Genomic DNA, 15901 nt, shown 5'->3' with positions numbered 1-15901 from the left:
GGATCTGTAGGTGAAAGGTGGTTTATAGCTTTTTTTTTTGCATTTATTTGTGTGGATTCCAAGCTTTTATACACCAAAACTCACAGTAATTTGTAAGTCTCCACACCTTGGTATATGAGGGCTGGGAAATGCATCATCAGCTACTGCAGTGCAACCTGCGGGGGAGCAGATTTTGGCAGTACACCCCCTACCATAAAGTAAATACCCAGCAAAAATGCCCTAAAGCCCCATGAGCCCTGACTTGCATTCCCCCAACGATGAAATCTTTACTTTTTTATTTCTGCTTCAGATTCACATATGGTTTTGTTCCATTGTCGTATCTGTCACCAGATTTCATAATTCATTACTAAATAGATCTCAGACCTGATGAGGCTGGAGTACTTGTTTTTGGAAATCCATATCAGAATGTCCGTATAATCCTGATATCCTGATCATCTTAAGATAAGCATTTTAGAAGTCCAACTGTAGAGTGAAATTAATCATGAGTCCAAGTGTATTCAGCCTGACAGACAGCAGCAGCTTGTACTGAGTATTGTGAGATCTCGACAGCAGCAGGGAGAAGGGACATTGAGGAGCTGTCAGAAAAGCTAGGTGGGTGGAGATTCAGCAACAAGGAGGGGGACAGACACTGTGCAGCTGTGAGTAAGACTAGGTAGGCAGATATTCAGCAGCAACAGCAGGGAGGAGGGACACTGAGGATTTTTTCTTGTAGGCAGACATTCATCAGCAGCAGGGAGAAGGGACACTGAGGAGTTGACTATCAGGAAGAGATTCAGCAGCAACAGCAGGGAGGAGGGACACTGAGGAGTTGTGTAGCAGGCAGAGATTCAGCAGCTGCAGGGAGGAGTTGTCTAGTAGGCAGAGATTCAGCAGCAGCAGAGAGGAGGGACACTGAGGAGTTGTCTAGCAGGCAGAGATTCAGCAGCTGCAGGGAGGAGTTGTCTAGTAGGCAGAGATTCAGCATCTGCAGGGAGGAGGGACACTGAAAAGCTATCAGAGTGGTGAAGATTCAGCAGCAGGGAAGAGGGACAATGAGAAGCTGTGAGTTATACTAGGTGGGCTGAAATTCAGCAGCTGCTGGGAGTAGAAACAATGAACTGTCAGGCTAGGTGTGTGAAGATTTAGCAGCAGGGAAGAGGGACAGTGAGGAGCTGTCAAGAAGGCGAACATTCAGAAGCAGGGAGGAGGGACACTAAGGAGCTGTGAGGTAGGCTACGTGGGTGGAGATTAAGCAACAGGGAAGAGAGACACTGAGGAGCTATCAACCAAACTCGGTGACAGATTCAGCAGCAACAGGGAGGAGAGGCAATGAGGAGCTGTCAATCAGCTAGGTGGGAGGAGATTCAGCTGCAGGGAAGAGGGACAGTGAGGAGCTGTCAGTCAGGCTAAAGGATTTTACCACAAATCTGAGAAGGATTTTCATGCTAAGTACACCAGTCTCATCAGGTTTATTAATGTATGCAGTTTATATTATAATTTTGTTTCCACTTTGCGTTGCAGATTTGTAGTTGGATCTTGTGTGAAATCTGAGACGTGTGACCGGGGCTTTGAGGGACTCAATAAACAATTTTATTGAAAAAGGAGAGCGTTAATGGAGTGTGCATGTAGTGGGGGTTTTCCAGCATGTAGTGGGGGTTTCCATCATATATTTATGGTCTTCCGTGGTTTTGTATTTCACAGATTCCTGTGGATTTGATCTCTATTGCTAGAAGCGGCCAGTGGCCTCCACCTACCGACCCGGGAGGGAGTTCTTCTATTGTGAGGTGAGGTCACATCCCGAGTCCCGCTGCCATATTACTGCCGTCTGTCTGATCCGATGGTCGTCCCTCAATGCTGAAAACTTCTGCCTATTGTTAAGCTAGAAAATGACCGGACCGGTCCTGTCCTGCGGAAACCTGGTCTTTATTTGGGCTGTAAATCGGCTCCTTAAGAAAATAAATTGAGAACCTCCAACCAGCCAAGGTGCTGTCCTGCACCGGTGATGCGATTGTGCCTATAGTGGAGGTCAGATCTTGGCGGATAGCGGAGGTCTACACTCTTATCTGGATATTTATTTGGGATAGGCATCCTAAAAGTTCCTGTAGAGAGATATTCTGTACCCAGGGTGCCAGTTTGGGGGGGTTATACATGACAGATTTGCTAAATTATGCCGAAAGACCCCTGTTAGCAGACCGGTCTTTTGGGTAGTTTGGGCCGTAATGACTGCTCTATTTATTGAGGGTTATGTAGTATTTTGGGCTGTAGGCTCTGATCCGGTCACAATGCTCCTTTGTGTTAATAGGATCTCCAATTTCATACTGAAGTCTCTTTTGGCTCCTAACTAGATGGCTTTTGGCCCTGACGGGTGACTTATGTTTTCTTGGTCTCTGATTGATAGTAGATGAACGACAGTTGTCTTTCCGTTGTCTTAGATATCTCACACCTTTTAATTGGACCATAAACCTTGGCCCCTGTATGTCGGGCCCCTTTTTATGCAGTGTTTGCAGGCGCTGTTAGAATCTGCAGAATTGTCTGTAGATTGTGCCGATTTTGTAGGATCAAGTAAGAGTATTATTGACCAGTAAAGATCGGTTTTCCTTATTCGGCGAGCGTTTCTTCTGTGCGTCAGTCTCTGGCATGTATCGGATTGACCGGCTGACATCTGAAAATCTATCCCTATAAATTCCCTTGCAGACTTGAATTTTGGTAGATCTTAGCGTCGTCTACTCTTAAACTCTTAAGGCAAAAGTTGGCCAAAGTCAGCAAATGATCTACGAAGAAGTCCTCCAGACTAGTGACGAAAGGACTTGGATCTCACCTCTCCATGGATCCAAGACGGGGATGCGGAGCTCCATTCTTGAGATTTTCAATCCTCGGTCTCGAACGCTGGAGGTCCTGACAATCAGCAAGTAGTCAATAGGGGGATCACTTGTGTTTTTTGAAGAGGTATAACCCAAGCCGATGTTTCTATGGGATCTGGCGGTGTCTTATCACCTCCAGAAGGCTCAGCCAGTCTCGTGCATATGGTTTTAGACTCCACCACTTGTGAGAACGTCATGTATCATGACCCCCAAATAAAGCTGGTCTATCAATCACGTCCACTTGGCCAATGAGGAACATTAACGAGAGAGTCCTGTTTTCTAATTACCCCCGGCTGTCAGCGGTTACAGCTACCGGCAGGAGAGATATGACGTTCTTTTTGCTCTTGCCTTTTGGAGAGGTCGGCCGCATCTCGAAAATGTTTACTACCGAGAAAGCAAAGTATCAAATGGCAGAGCTCGGAGCGTACCGGCCGCGGTTGTCCTTCTCCCTAATTGAGTTGGTCATAAAGCATACCAATTAAACCAGGTAACCTTTCCAGACGCCGACGTCACGTCTGATTTGAATAATTCCTCGGCCCGGCTCCACTTGGCGTTTTATCTCTACAGGACAGAAAGATGCCCTGTGCCCCCCCGAGACACCGGAGATTTAAAGAGCAACCCGGGAAAAGAGACCACGTTGGTTATCCGCAATGTAACGTCCCCCCCATCCCCGTGATGGAAACTCACGTATATAAGCTTGTCAGTGTCCCCCACCCCTCCAGATAAAGGGTAGCAGATCTCCGCGCTTAATATATCCGATTCCCTCCTGTTTTATTAATATGCATGGGAATCTGTTGCAGAAGTTTATTTCATACCTCCCACATGTACAAATTACGGTCAGCTGAAATGTGAGTGTAACAGACCCAACAAGAAATGTGTTATTCATAAGAGACGTTATAAGAAAGGAACGGCCGCGTCTTAAAGAACCGTGTAAACGAGGAAAGTACGGTCACAACGGGTTCAGCCCAGAGTTCACCGCGAAGACGGCAAAAGTGTACAAATCACACACCGTGCAACACTATACATCCGCACCGTGCAACACTATACATCCGCACCGTATCAGGAGCCGCCGGGGGAAGGCTACAGAGCCAGGGAAGACTGATGGCAGCATTGTAGCAGTCATATTCTTATACATAGGGGGGCAGTATTATAGTAGTTATATTCTTGTGCATAGGGGGCAGTATTATAGTAGTTATATTCTTGTACATAGGGGCAGTATTATAGTAATTATATTCTTGTACATAGGGGCAGTATTATAGTAGTTATATTCTTGTACATAGGAGGCAGTATTATAGTAGTTATATTCTTGTATATAGGGGCAGTATTATAGTAGTTATATTCTTATACATAGGGGACAGTATTATAGTAGTTATATTCTTATACATAGGGGGGCAGTATTATAGTAGATATATTCTTGTACATAGGAGGCAGTATTATAGTAGTTATATTCTTGTACATAGGGGGCAGTATTATAGTAGATATATTCTTGTACATAGGGGGCAATATTATAGTAGTTATATTCTTGTACATAGGAGCAGTATTATAGTAGTTATATTCTTGTACATAGGAGCAGTATTATAGTAGTTATATTCTTATACAGTACAGACCAAAAGTTTGGACACACCTTCTCATTTAAAGATTTTTCTGTATTTTCATGACTTTGAAAATTGTACATTCACACTGAAGGTATCAAAACTATGAATTAACACATGTGGAATTATATACTTAACAAAAAAGTTTGAAACAACTGAAAATATGTCTTATATTCTAGGTTCTTCAAAGTAGCCACCTTTTGCTTTGATGACTGCTTTGCACACTCTTGGCATTCTCTTGATGAGCTTCAAGAGGTAGTCACCAGAAATGGTTTTCACTTCACAGGTGTGCCCTGTCAGGTTTAATAAGTGGGATTTCTTGCCTTATAAATGGGGTTGGGACCATCAGTTGTGTTGTGCAGAAGTCTGGTGGATACACAGCTGATAGTCCTACTGAATAGACTGTTAGAATTTGTATTATGGCAGGAAAAAAGAAGCTAAGTAAAGAAAAACGAGTGGCCATCATTACTTTAAGAAATGAAGGTCAGTCAGTGCGAAAAATTGGGAAACCTTTGAAAGTGTCCCCAAGTGCAGTTGCAAAAACCATCAAGCGCTACAAAGAAACTGGCTCACATGAGGACCGCCCCAGGAAAGGAAGACCAAGAGTCACCTCTGCTTCTGAGGATAAGTTTATCCGAGTCACCAGCCTCAGAAATCGCAGGTTAACAGCAGCTCAGATTAGAGACCAGGTCAATGCCACACAGAGTTCTAGCAGCAGACACATCTCTACAACAACTGTTAAGAGGAGACTTTGTGCAGCAGGCCTTCATGGTAAAATAGCTGCTAGGAATCCACTGCTAAGGACAGGCAACAAGCAGAAGAGACTTGTTTGGGCTAAAGAACACAAGGAATGGACATTAGACCAGTGGAAATCTGTGCTTTGGTCTCATGAGTCCAAATTTGAGATCTTTGGTTCCAACCACCGTGTCTTTGTGCGACGCAGAAAAGGTGAACGGATGGACTCTACATGCCTGGTTCCCACCGTGAAGCATGGTGGAGGAAGTGTGATGGTGTGGGGTGCTTTGCTGGTGACACTGTTGGGGATTTATTCAAAATTGAAGGCATACTGAACCAGCATGGCTACCACAGCATCTTGCAGCGGCATGCTGTTCCATCCGGTTTGCATTTAGTTGGACTGTCATTTATTTTTCAACTGGACAATGACCCCAAACACACCTCCAGGCATTGTAAGGGCTATTTGACCAAGAAGGAGAGTGATAGGATGGTACGCCAGATGACCTGGCCTCCACAGTCACCAGACCTGAACCCAATCGAGATGGTTTGGGGTGAGCTGGACCGCAGAGTGAAGGCAAAAGGGCCAACAAGTGCTAAGCATCTCTGGGAACTCCTTCAAGATTGTTGGAAGACCATTTCCGGTGACTACCTCTTGAAGCTCATCAAGAGAATGCCAAGAGTGTGCAAAGAAGTCATCAAAGCAAAAGGTGGCTACTTTGAAGAACCTAGAATATAAGACATATTTTCAGTTGTTTCACACGTTTTTGTTAAGTATATAATTCCACTTGTGTTAATTCATAGTTTTGATGCCTTCAGTGTGAATGTACAATTTTCATAGTCATGAAAATACAGAAAAATCTTTAAATGAGAAGGTGTGTCCAAACTTTTGGTCTGTACTGTACATAGGAGCAGTATTATAGTAGATATATTCTTGTACATAGAGCAGTATTATAATAGTTATATTCTTGTATACAGGAGGCCTTCCACAACTCTTCAGCATTGTGCGGTTTGTCACCTAAGCATATTAGCTTCAGCACAGCCTGTTGCTGCTTGCTTCCAACTTGTGACTGATGTGGTTATTTCTGAGATGGAGGCTGAGGAGGAGGAGGTGCAGGAGCTGTAGACTGTGGGGCAACCTTGGTTGACCTAGGGCCCGCAATCCTTGGCGTCGGGAGGACGTGTTCCGTCCCAAGGTCCGACTGGGTCCCGGCTTCCACTATGTTAACCCAGTGTGCCGTCAGCGAGATGTACCGTCCCTGCCCACAAGCACTTGTGCACGTGTCCGTGGTTAAGTGGACTTTCCCAGTAACTGCGTTGTTGAGGGCACGGCTAATGTTTTGGGACACGTGCTTGTGTAGTGCGGGGACGGCACACCGGGATTAATAATGGCGGCTGGGGACCGAGTACCGAGGAACGGCCGCCGCCATCAGGTTGCGGAAAGCTTTCGCCTCCTCGAGCCTAAAAGGCAACATTTCGAGCGCAAGCAGTCGTGAAATGTGAGAATTTAGTACTGTGGCCTGTGAGGCGTTGGCTGCATATTTGCTCTTGCGTTCCAAGGACTGGGGTATGGACAACTGGGACAAGGACATGGACGTGCTTCCTGATGCTGCTACTTGAGAGTGCGCAACGACAGGTGCAGGGCAGGAGGCGTCTTCGCATGCAGCATGGACAGGGGATTGGCTTGCATGCACAACAGCGGAAGAAGCAATGATGCCACCCGCAGACACTGTTCCTAGACCCTGGGGTTCGGCCCACAGTCGGGTGCTTTGCTGCCATGTGCCTGATCATGCTGGTGGTGGCCAGGCTGGTCGTTTTGCCACCCCTGCTGATGCTGGCCTGGCAGGTGGTGCAAATGGCCTTTTTGGGGTTATCGTCAGAGTCTTTAAAAACAACCAGACTCGGGAAGACCTAACCGTTGTACTGGCAACTTCCATCGTGTTGGCTTTACGAGGAACGCTTTCCCGCCTTGTGTCTGCGGCCACCACACTGCTTCTTCCTGCCTGTTGGGGTACTCTGCCTCCCTCCCCCTGTGTGCTGCTGTCCTCGCTCTGCATGTCCTCCTGCCAGGTTGGGTCAGTTACTATATCATCCACCACCTCGTCTTCCACTTCCGCACCCTGGTCCTCCTCCTGACGTTCTGGAAATTGTGTCTCATCATCGTCCACCTCTTGTGACACTTTCCCACTGTCGCCTTCGTGTGACCGTGGCTGCTCAAATATTTGGGTATTGCTACATGCTTTCTCCTCTTGCCCCGCTTCAAGTGGACCGGGCGAGAGGCCCGAATCTATAAATGGAAAAGTGAACAGCTCTTCAGAGTGTCCAAGTGTGGGATCCGTTGTCTCCGGGCTCTCGGCATGGTGGAAGGAAGGAGGATCAGGGTGAGGAATATGCGGTCCAGACTCATGGTTACTGTGACTTGATCGTGTGGAAGACAGGGTGGTGGTGGTGGCTAAGTGACTGGAAGCATTATCCGCTATCCAACCAACAACCTTTTGACACTGCTCTGGGTTTGATAGTGGTGTTCTGCGGTCCCCTAGTAATTGGGACAGGAAGGTCGAGCGAGAAGATGCTGGTGTTTGTTGTGGCACAATGTCAGCTTGCCCACGGCCTCGGCCTCTGCATGCACCATCATCACCATCATGTCCAGTTCCCCTTCCCTTGTCACGCACCTTGCCCATTTTAAGTGGAGGACAATATTTTCCATGTTCACTAGAAATGTCTGATTTTGGAACGCAGTTATATGTGATACGCCTGACACAGAACCACGGTTTTAAATAGCAGGCCTGTAGTTTACTAATATTATTCTACAGAGGCCTAGTGTGAATAGCTTGACCGACACACTGCAACAGAATGGAGAAGGAGGCCAATATTTCTCACTTTCAGTACAAATTCCTGTATTTTTATCGCTGAAATATGGAAAGGACCTGGCTGTATTCTGCAGTGCCAGCAAGCAAATGGAGCAGAAAAATGGTGCACTCTGGATTGCTTTATAAACAAATAACAAGGATTAAGATAAAAAAAAAATCCCTGGCCCCTGATATTTGGGGATATGTCTGCAAATATCTGTAATTATTACAGCAGCAGCAGACAGGATGTTCAATGGAGCCTCTTGTGCTGTATTATACTGCAGTCTGCTATGTACACTGCCTGCCTGCTGCGAGGTAGCGCTGATGATCATGATGAGGGGCACTCACTTCACCGGGTCAATTAAAGCACACATAAACTGCTTATAATATAATCCATCTCAGTGGCTCGCAGGAATGTACACATGTAATATCCTAGAGCCTCTTCAGTGGCAGCTATGCCCGCTTGGCTTCAGATACAGTCTTCAGCTAGGTAACAACATCAATGTCCATATCAAGCATAGTCTTTTACCTTTGCCGCGTCTTAGCTGCTTCTATTAGCTCGGTTCTGCCAAAGCTGTGGTTTAAGGCTCACCAGACGTGATCTCCAGGCCATGTGCCTTCCAGGGCTAATTGTGTCCCAGACACAGGGATCCGGTCTCTTGCCCTCCCCCTATTTCAAAAACCACCCGGATATATATCCTTCTGTGCGCACAGGACCTGTGATGGTCACAGTCATGTGATCAGTCACCTGAAAGGGAGGTACGTGGTCAGCCAGAACACACCCCCTGGACATTTTATCAATGCAGCACGCCGCTGCATTACATATCCTCCCCCTCTTGTTCAAGCCCCTGGTATTGAACACATAATATACACAATCACATTATAACCCCCAGTTCACACAGAGTCCATGTACTTGACATTTGCACTGCTCAGCCCCTGGAATATTAGTCACCAACATTAGCCCATTCCTTAGGGACCTACCATCCGTCATTGTCACCAACTTCGTCAAGTCACATTTCCGAGTCGTAACCTTGTCAGACCTCCCCCGCTCCCAGCGGTCAATACAGCAGTGCAACTCACTTGCCCTTGTATCGAAGGTCAGGTCCGACTCCGTACTTTCTCGTACTCTTTTGGGTCATTTGTATGGGCCTCTCAGACCTGAGTTACTGGAGGTGTCACTACCTCTAAACCCACGCCCACCACTCTCAGGACATCCTGAAAGGTCTCTAACTTCTGCTGTAGCCGTTTTATTATTTAGAGGACCCTTTCTCTGTCTGGTCTCACAATTTATAGACGGCTGCCATCTTCTGCTGCTCAGACGATTCTGTCTTTCTATTCGCAGTCTGGCGAGATTCAACTGTTCTACTTCTCGCAGGTAGGTCACACGGTACTCCATCAGCATGTGTATATATGCAAGATTTTCTTCCTTTCCTACAGCAGAGAATGACACCATGCCGTCTTCATCCGGTATCCAGTCCTGACGATCACGTGGACTGCTTACTTTCACCACCCCAGACTTCTTTACCATCATCTGCATGGCTCGGCCATTTCTCCCAATGAGCTTTCTTACCAGAGCATGAGGCACCCGGATGACCTCTTCCCGCAGACTTTGAGCATTTCTCATAAGCTCCAGTTGTCTAACGGCTTGTTCCGTCTTCAACCGGACAATCCGCTTCGTGCGAATACATCGCCAGTGCATGTCACTTAGGATCGCCACCCTCTTCACTGTGACTTCGGTTGTGGACAGGACCACCAGCTGTTTAGCTTCTGAGGTCGAGTACTCCTTACAGGCTCCCACAGCCTTCTTAGACTCTTCATGCACCGACTATCTGGTGCATTCTTCTCTCAAATCTTCTGGTACATCTATGAGGCACTTGTACCGAGAGGTTTCTGTCTCACCAGTGGTTTCCAGATGATCAACCAGCTCAGGTTTCAGGGACAACTGGCTTTCAGCTTCTTCACCCTGTATGCTTCCCCTGAGCTGACTCACAGCTATGAACTCAAGAATTCTCCTCAGGTGCACCTTCTCATGGTATAAAGGAGTAAGTGCAACTTGTTTGCCCTTTTCCTTCTCCAAGGAGGCCTCGTTCACTGAGTGATACTTTGCCAGACGACCTTTGAGCTTGAAAACTTCCTCCTCTAGCTCAGCTACTCGCCTCTCAGCAGACCATCTCTGAAGCTCTTCCTGCTTCAACTGCTCCTTTATCAGTAGAGTTCTCTCAGACCTCTCTGTCTCCAATGCTCGTACTCGGCTCTCGACAGCCAGTCTCTCAAGCTTCTCTTGCTTGAAATAGGCTTGTAGCGTCTCCTTGAGCTCGTTGATCTCGGCTCTTACATCCACCGAATCATCCAAGCTCGCGTTATTAGAGGTGGTATTTACTTCATACCTCCCATCTCCAGTGGCAAACTCCCGACCCTGGTCTGTGGCTTCTCCGATAGACTCCTCCATCTTTTTCCGCTCAGCTTCCATCCTGCCGATTCTATCCTTAAGGCGCGTCTCTGCCCTCTGGAGATCACCACAGAACGTCTGCAGCTCCTTCACCTGAGCTTCCAGTCCTAGGATCTTTCTGCGGAGATCTTCATTCTCATCACGGGTGTCCTGCAGAGTGGTCTCAACCACTTGGTGCATGTACTCTGCATCCGCCTTATCCTCTAGTTTTTTTCTTAACCTTGAGGAGATCCTCACAATCTCTCTTGGTTTGTTGCAGTTGCCTATTGAATTAATTCACACATCTTCTCTTCCTCACGGACTTGACAAGACACTTCATCTTTTAATGCCCCTTTCAGCGTAGTTAGCTCCTGGTCTCGCTGGTACAGAGAGTCCTCCAGTCGCTCCTTCTCCTGCATTAGAGGCTTTCCTTGGTCCTGAAATTGCTGCAGCTCCCTCATGTGCTCATCATACTCCTTCTTGGATTCACACAGCTCCCAGTTGAACTGTTCACGCAGTTGTTCTTGGTCTTGATCATGTCTAGAAACTTCGTCCTTAAGCGCTCCTTTTAAGGCAGACAGCTCCCTCTCCCTCTGGTGTAGACTCTCGTCCAGCCTTTGCTTCTCCTGCATCAGCTGCTTCATCTGCTCCTGAAATCTCTGCACTTCCTTTCTTGTGACCTCTGCTTCTTCCGCATCCAGAGTTTTTCTTCACTTGGTTCAGCTCTGACTGCACCAGGGAGAAACAATTTTTCATATCGTACAGCTCATCTTCAGACTCCTGTTTCTCAAGCTTCAACTGCAAAACCTCCTCTTTGGTTTTGCGGAGGTCCTCTTTATTTTTCTGGAGCTTTTCCTCCCATTGGTTGATTTCCTCGCTGCTTTCCTCCAGTTCTCACTGCAAGTTCCTCATAACCTGGTATATTTTCTGCCTTTCAGACTCCAGGCTCCGCTGGTCCTGGGACACGTTCTCCATGTTTTTCCTTAGTTGCTGCACGTCACTCTGATACCGCTGCCTGATAGGCTCCAGCTCTTGGTCATGATTGGCCACCTCCACTTTCAGCGCCCCCTTCAGGGCTGTCAGTTCCTGATCCTTCTGTCTCAGTAGATCATCCTGCTTGTAATGAATCTACAGAACTGCATCCAACTCTTCCACCTGATCTTCTTTGTTGTCTGATATTGTACCGGAGGTTGCTACTGGGTCACCTCCTCTTCCATCCTGATCTCCTCTGCTTCTAAAGGAGGATCCACACTCGGAATAAAGGCACACAGCATTGCATTTTCTTTATTTACCCTTTCAGCAAAGGCTACAGGCGCAACTTTTTTGTGGACCTTGCGCCTTCGACGACGAGAGGGGGACTTTCTCACCTTGTTTAGCTCCTCCTGACCGAACTCTCTTTCTACTTTCGTAGTGTCACCGTCAGCTGTGGGGTCTGCGTCACTCCCCATGGTGTTGTGGACCAACAAGTCACCTCCCACTTTGATGTCAACCCCTCCTACTGGAGCTACTCGGTTATCAACGGTCGAATTGTCATTTTTAGGCGGTACCAACGCACGACCAGTAACCAATTCTGGTTTTGTATGCTCCACCCCCTTTTGGATAACCACACCTGTAGAGGGTACTTTAAAAAAAAAAAAAAAACCCGCAAGTCTTAGGACCCAGTTCACAACATCTCTTACTACCTCCCTGGGCACTCTGGGATAGTACCGGCGCCACAGGAGAACTCAAGGAATGGTCCGCTGCCACCATTCTGTAGAGGACCAACAGCTCCTGCCGTTCCTGTACCACGTCCTGTTGTCGTTTCTCAAATGCCTGCTGTTGTTTCTCATATACCTGCTGTCATGAAAACAACACCCACTCTTGGGTCAGACCTTGCAGCTCTCTGGCGCCCCCTTATCCTGCTGGTCAAACACGGTATTGACAGAGGATAAGCACGGGTGCAGCTGCTCTAATTTATGTCGACTATTGCGGCACGTGATGTGACAGGACGTATATATACCACCAGTTCCTTCCAGGAACGTATATATACCTCCGACCAGCCACCCTCAAACCACAATATCACATAAATACGGGTATACTGCCACCACCGATCGCTTAACAGGTGGATCGGGTACCTGGTAGGTAACGTGAATTAGCGGGTGAGGAACGTGTTTGCTCGACATAGGACAAGAAGAACGAAGCTGGTAAATAATAATGATTTACTCCCGAAAGGTGGGCAGTGTTTACAAAATATATACAAGATATTATAAAGGAGACAATTTACATGTATGCATAAACAGTTATTAAAATAAAAGGGATAAGTAATAGCAAAACCTGCTTCACAAGGTGATGGTCTCAGATTCTGTGGGGGGGACGGCTCCCCGGAAATTAGACTTGATTCCTTCACGCAGCGTGTAGTGCATGCGTCTGCGTCCCTGGTTGGAATGGCTTGAAAAATGGCCGATCTGGTTTTTAGCAAGCAGCCAAAACTCTGGGGAACACCCCTTATTTACCTTACAAGGGGGCTCGGCTTTGCGAGCCCACCCAGCTGCAGAAGACCTAAAAAAATCCTTCAGATTCCATATCTTGGTGTGGGGGGGTCCCACATCCAAGAGGGAGACATCATCTTGACCGTCACCAATATTCATGAAGATAGATATTAAATATGAAACCTCTATGACGCTCAGAAGCTCAGAATCCATTATCTCAGTTCCCGGTCATTCCTCAGTTATGCAAGTTATACTATTGTAATGGGAAAAAGATAAGCATTCAAAAAACGTGGTTCCGTTGTTTCTGTCAGACCTGTGCGTGATTAAAATTGGCATAAAACGTTTGTACAATTAAACAATGGGATTTTTTGGAGGGATTTTCCGGTTTGTTCCAGCGCTTGCCCTGGACTGAGGTTTTATGGCGGGTCATAAAAATTCCTGGTTTGGGGAAAAGCAAAAGTGAGTTCTATGTCTTCACTTACAAACAGATAGGGGGTGGGTTTTTTTTTCCCTTTTTTAAAACATCTCTCATTTTTAAAAACTCGGGCAAATGTACCTTTTGCCTGACACCTGCTGCTGCAATTTTAACAGGCACTTTAATCGTTTAATAGCTTCAGACTCATCTGCTGCTCCCTACACAGCCATCTTTATCAGCTCCTGCATTTCTTCAGGACACTCCAGTTTGCTGCAGAAGGTTTGCAGCCGATCATCTAACCCCTTCTCCATTCTGTCTGGGGATACTGCTCCATTCATAGCCATCGCTGTACGCTGTTCACACCACTCTCCACGGAAAAATTTTCGTTGCCCCACCAGGCCACAGCAAACCAGTTTTGAGTGCGACGACAATTTTCCTAACCCCGCCGAGTTACAGCCAGATGCTTTAATCTTCGTGACCCCGCCGAGCCACAGCCAGACGCTTGCATCCACGTTCGTCGTCCTGTGCCGTTATCCCTTGCAACCAGGCTGCAGTTGCCCGCATTCTCCACCAACTGTGAGGTAGCGCTATTCATCATGTTGAGGGGCACTCGCTTCACCGGGTCAATTAAAGCACACATGCAACGTTTTCCGGTAATATGAAGTCCAGCAGTTTATTACACATCATAAACTGCTTATAACATAGTCCATCTCAGTGACTTGCAGGAATGTTACACATGTAATATCCCACAGCCTCTTCAGTGACAGCTATGCCCACTTGGCTTCAGATACAGACTTCAGCAAGGTAACAACATCAATGTCCATATCAAGCACCGTCTTTACCTTTGCCGGGTCTTAGCTGCTTCTATCAGCTCTGTTCTGCCACAGCTGTGGTTTAAGGCTCACCAGATGTGATCTCCAGGCCTCGTGCCTTCCAGGGCTAATGGTGTCCCAGACACAGGGACCAGGCCTCTTGCCTCCCACTGTTTCAGAAACCACCCGGATATATATATCCCTCTGTGCTCGCAGGACCTGTGATGATGTCACAGTCATGTGATCACTCACCTGAAGGGGAGGTACGTGGTCAGCCAGAACACACCCCCTGGACATTTTAGCAATGCAGCAAGCCACTGCATTACACTGCCTATACACCCTGCCTGCCTGATATCTCTGCAGATGGATTAGTCCTCAGAAGAACTGTTTGTTGAGATGGATATGTGTCTCTAATATAGTCTGTACACCTACACTAACTAGAAACAAGCAAATCTCTCCCTAGCTCAGCAGCAGCAGCTCTCCCTACACTGTCTGATCCGGAGTGACTGTGACGAACATGGCGGCGCCAGGTCTGATATAGACCTGATGACGCTGTACGGCCAGCCAATCACTGTAATGCCCACAACCAACATGGCTATGGCATTACAGTGTATGGCAGGCAATCCCTGCATGTTCATTGGCTCTCTAAAGAGCGCCAAACATGCAGGGAGGGGACCCGAGCTCCCGCCCGAGTAACCCGGAAATACTTAACGCCACATTTACATACAAATTAAAAGCTAGTTTCTCGGAAATGCAACGGATGGATGTAAAAGTGTAGCTGGACGTACTATTCAAAGACCTGCACATCCAGATGTAGGGTCTCGGGTGTTGCTTTTACTGCCAGGTTTCTTTATATATAGAATTTCCCGCACTTTGCAGACTTTATAATAATGTGCATCCGTCAGTCTGTCTTTTATTCCTCCATCTTTCCTGACATTTCTTCTTTGATGGTACCTCGGAGTTCACGTCGGTACATATTCTCGGGGCGGACGTGCCTGCGCTTTCACACTCTTGTGGGGACTGTCATTTACTGACGGCTTAAATGCCGAGACTGAAGCATGAGACGCGTGTCACGCTCCGTGCTGCTCGCTTAGCTGCTTTGTAGATTGTCCTGATGTTTGACATGCACATATATATGTCCTTTTCGCATGACCCTCTCCACGTGTCCTATAAGCCCATTACTAATTTCTGATTTTATTCAGAGTCGTAAATGATTCTGTGATGTGAATATTTGCATCCATGAATGTGATGGTGTTCAACTGTGAAAGATCTGATCATGACGTGTGTATGAAAGACTAATGCATAGACTTCAAGGAACCCTCCAAGGACCCCTCCCCGGGGCACTGGGCCGGCGGTCCTCTGCCCCTCCCCAGGGCACTGTGCCAGCGGTCCTCTGCCCCTCCCCGGGGACTGTGCCGGTGGTCCTCTGCCCCTCGCCCGGGGGCACTGGGCCGGCGGTCCTCTGCCCCTCGCCCGGGGGCACTGGGCCGGCGGTCCTCTGCCCCTCGCCCGGGGGCACTGGGCCGGCGGTCCTCTGCCCCTCGCCCGGGGGCACTGGGCCGGCGGTCCTCTGCCCCTCGCCCGGGGGCACTGGGCCGGCGGTCCTCTGCCCCTCGCCCGGGGGCACTGGGCCGGCGGTCCTCTGCCCCTCGCCCGGGGGCACTGGGCCGGCGGTGCTCTGCCCCTCGCCCGGGGGCACTGGGCCGGCGGTGCTCTGCCCCTCGCCCGGGGGCACTGGGCCGGCGGTGCTCTGCCCCTCGCCCGG

General features: G+C 48.0%; 1 protein-coding gene across 6 annotated transcripts in view; it reads left to right on the top strand.

Moving 5' to 3' along the window:
• The window catches only part of TSNARE1 (t-SNARE domain containing 1), a 305999-nt gene that overhangs the window by 16160 nt on the left and 273938 nt on the right, over positions 1 to 15901 (top strand). For 5 of the 6 annotated variants that reach the window (XM_073679958.1, XM_073679959.1, XM_073679952.1 and 2 more), the window contains exon 2: positions 1681 to 1763. The exons of the other annotated variant lie outside the window; for it this stretch is intronic. The gene's annotated coding sequence lies outside the window, so the exon portion shown is untranslated. The remainder of the gene's footprint in view (positions 1 to 1680; positions 1764 to 15901) is intronic. 6 annotated transcript variants of the gene reach the window in all.

This window comes from Phyllobates terribilis, unplaced genomic scaffold (assembly GCF_046119375.1).
Source record: "Phyllobates terribilis strain yellow unplaced genomic scaffold, ASM4611937v1 Scaffold_4__5_contigs__length_816908805, whole genome shotgun sequence".
Lineage (NCBI taxonomy): Eukaryota > Metazoa > Chordata > Amphibia > Anura > Dendrobatidae > Phyllobates > Phyllobates terribilis.
The sequence above is the reverse complement of the archived record's forward strand: the minus strand, read 5'-3'. Positions and strand labels throughout refer to the sequence as shown.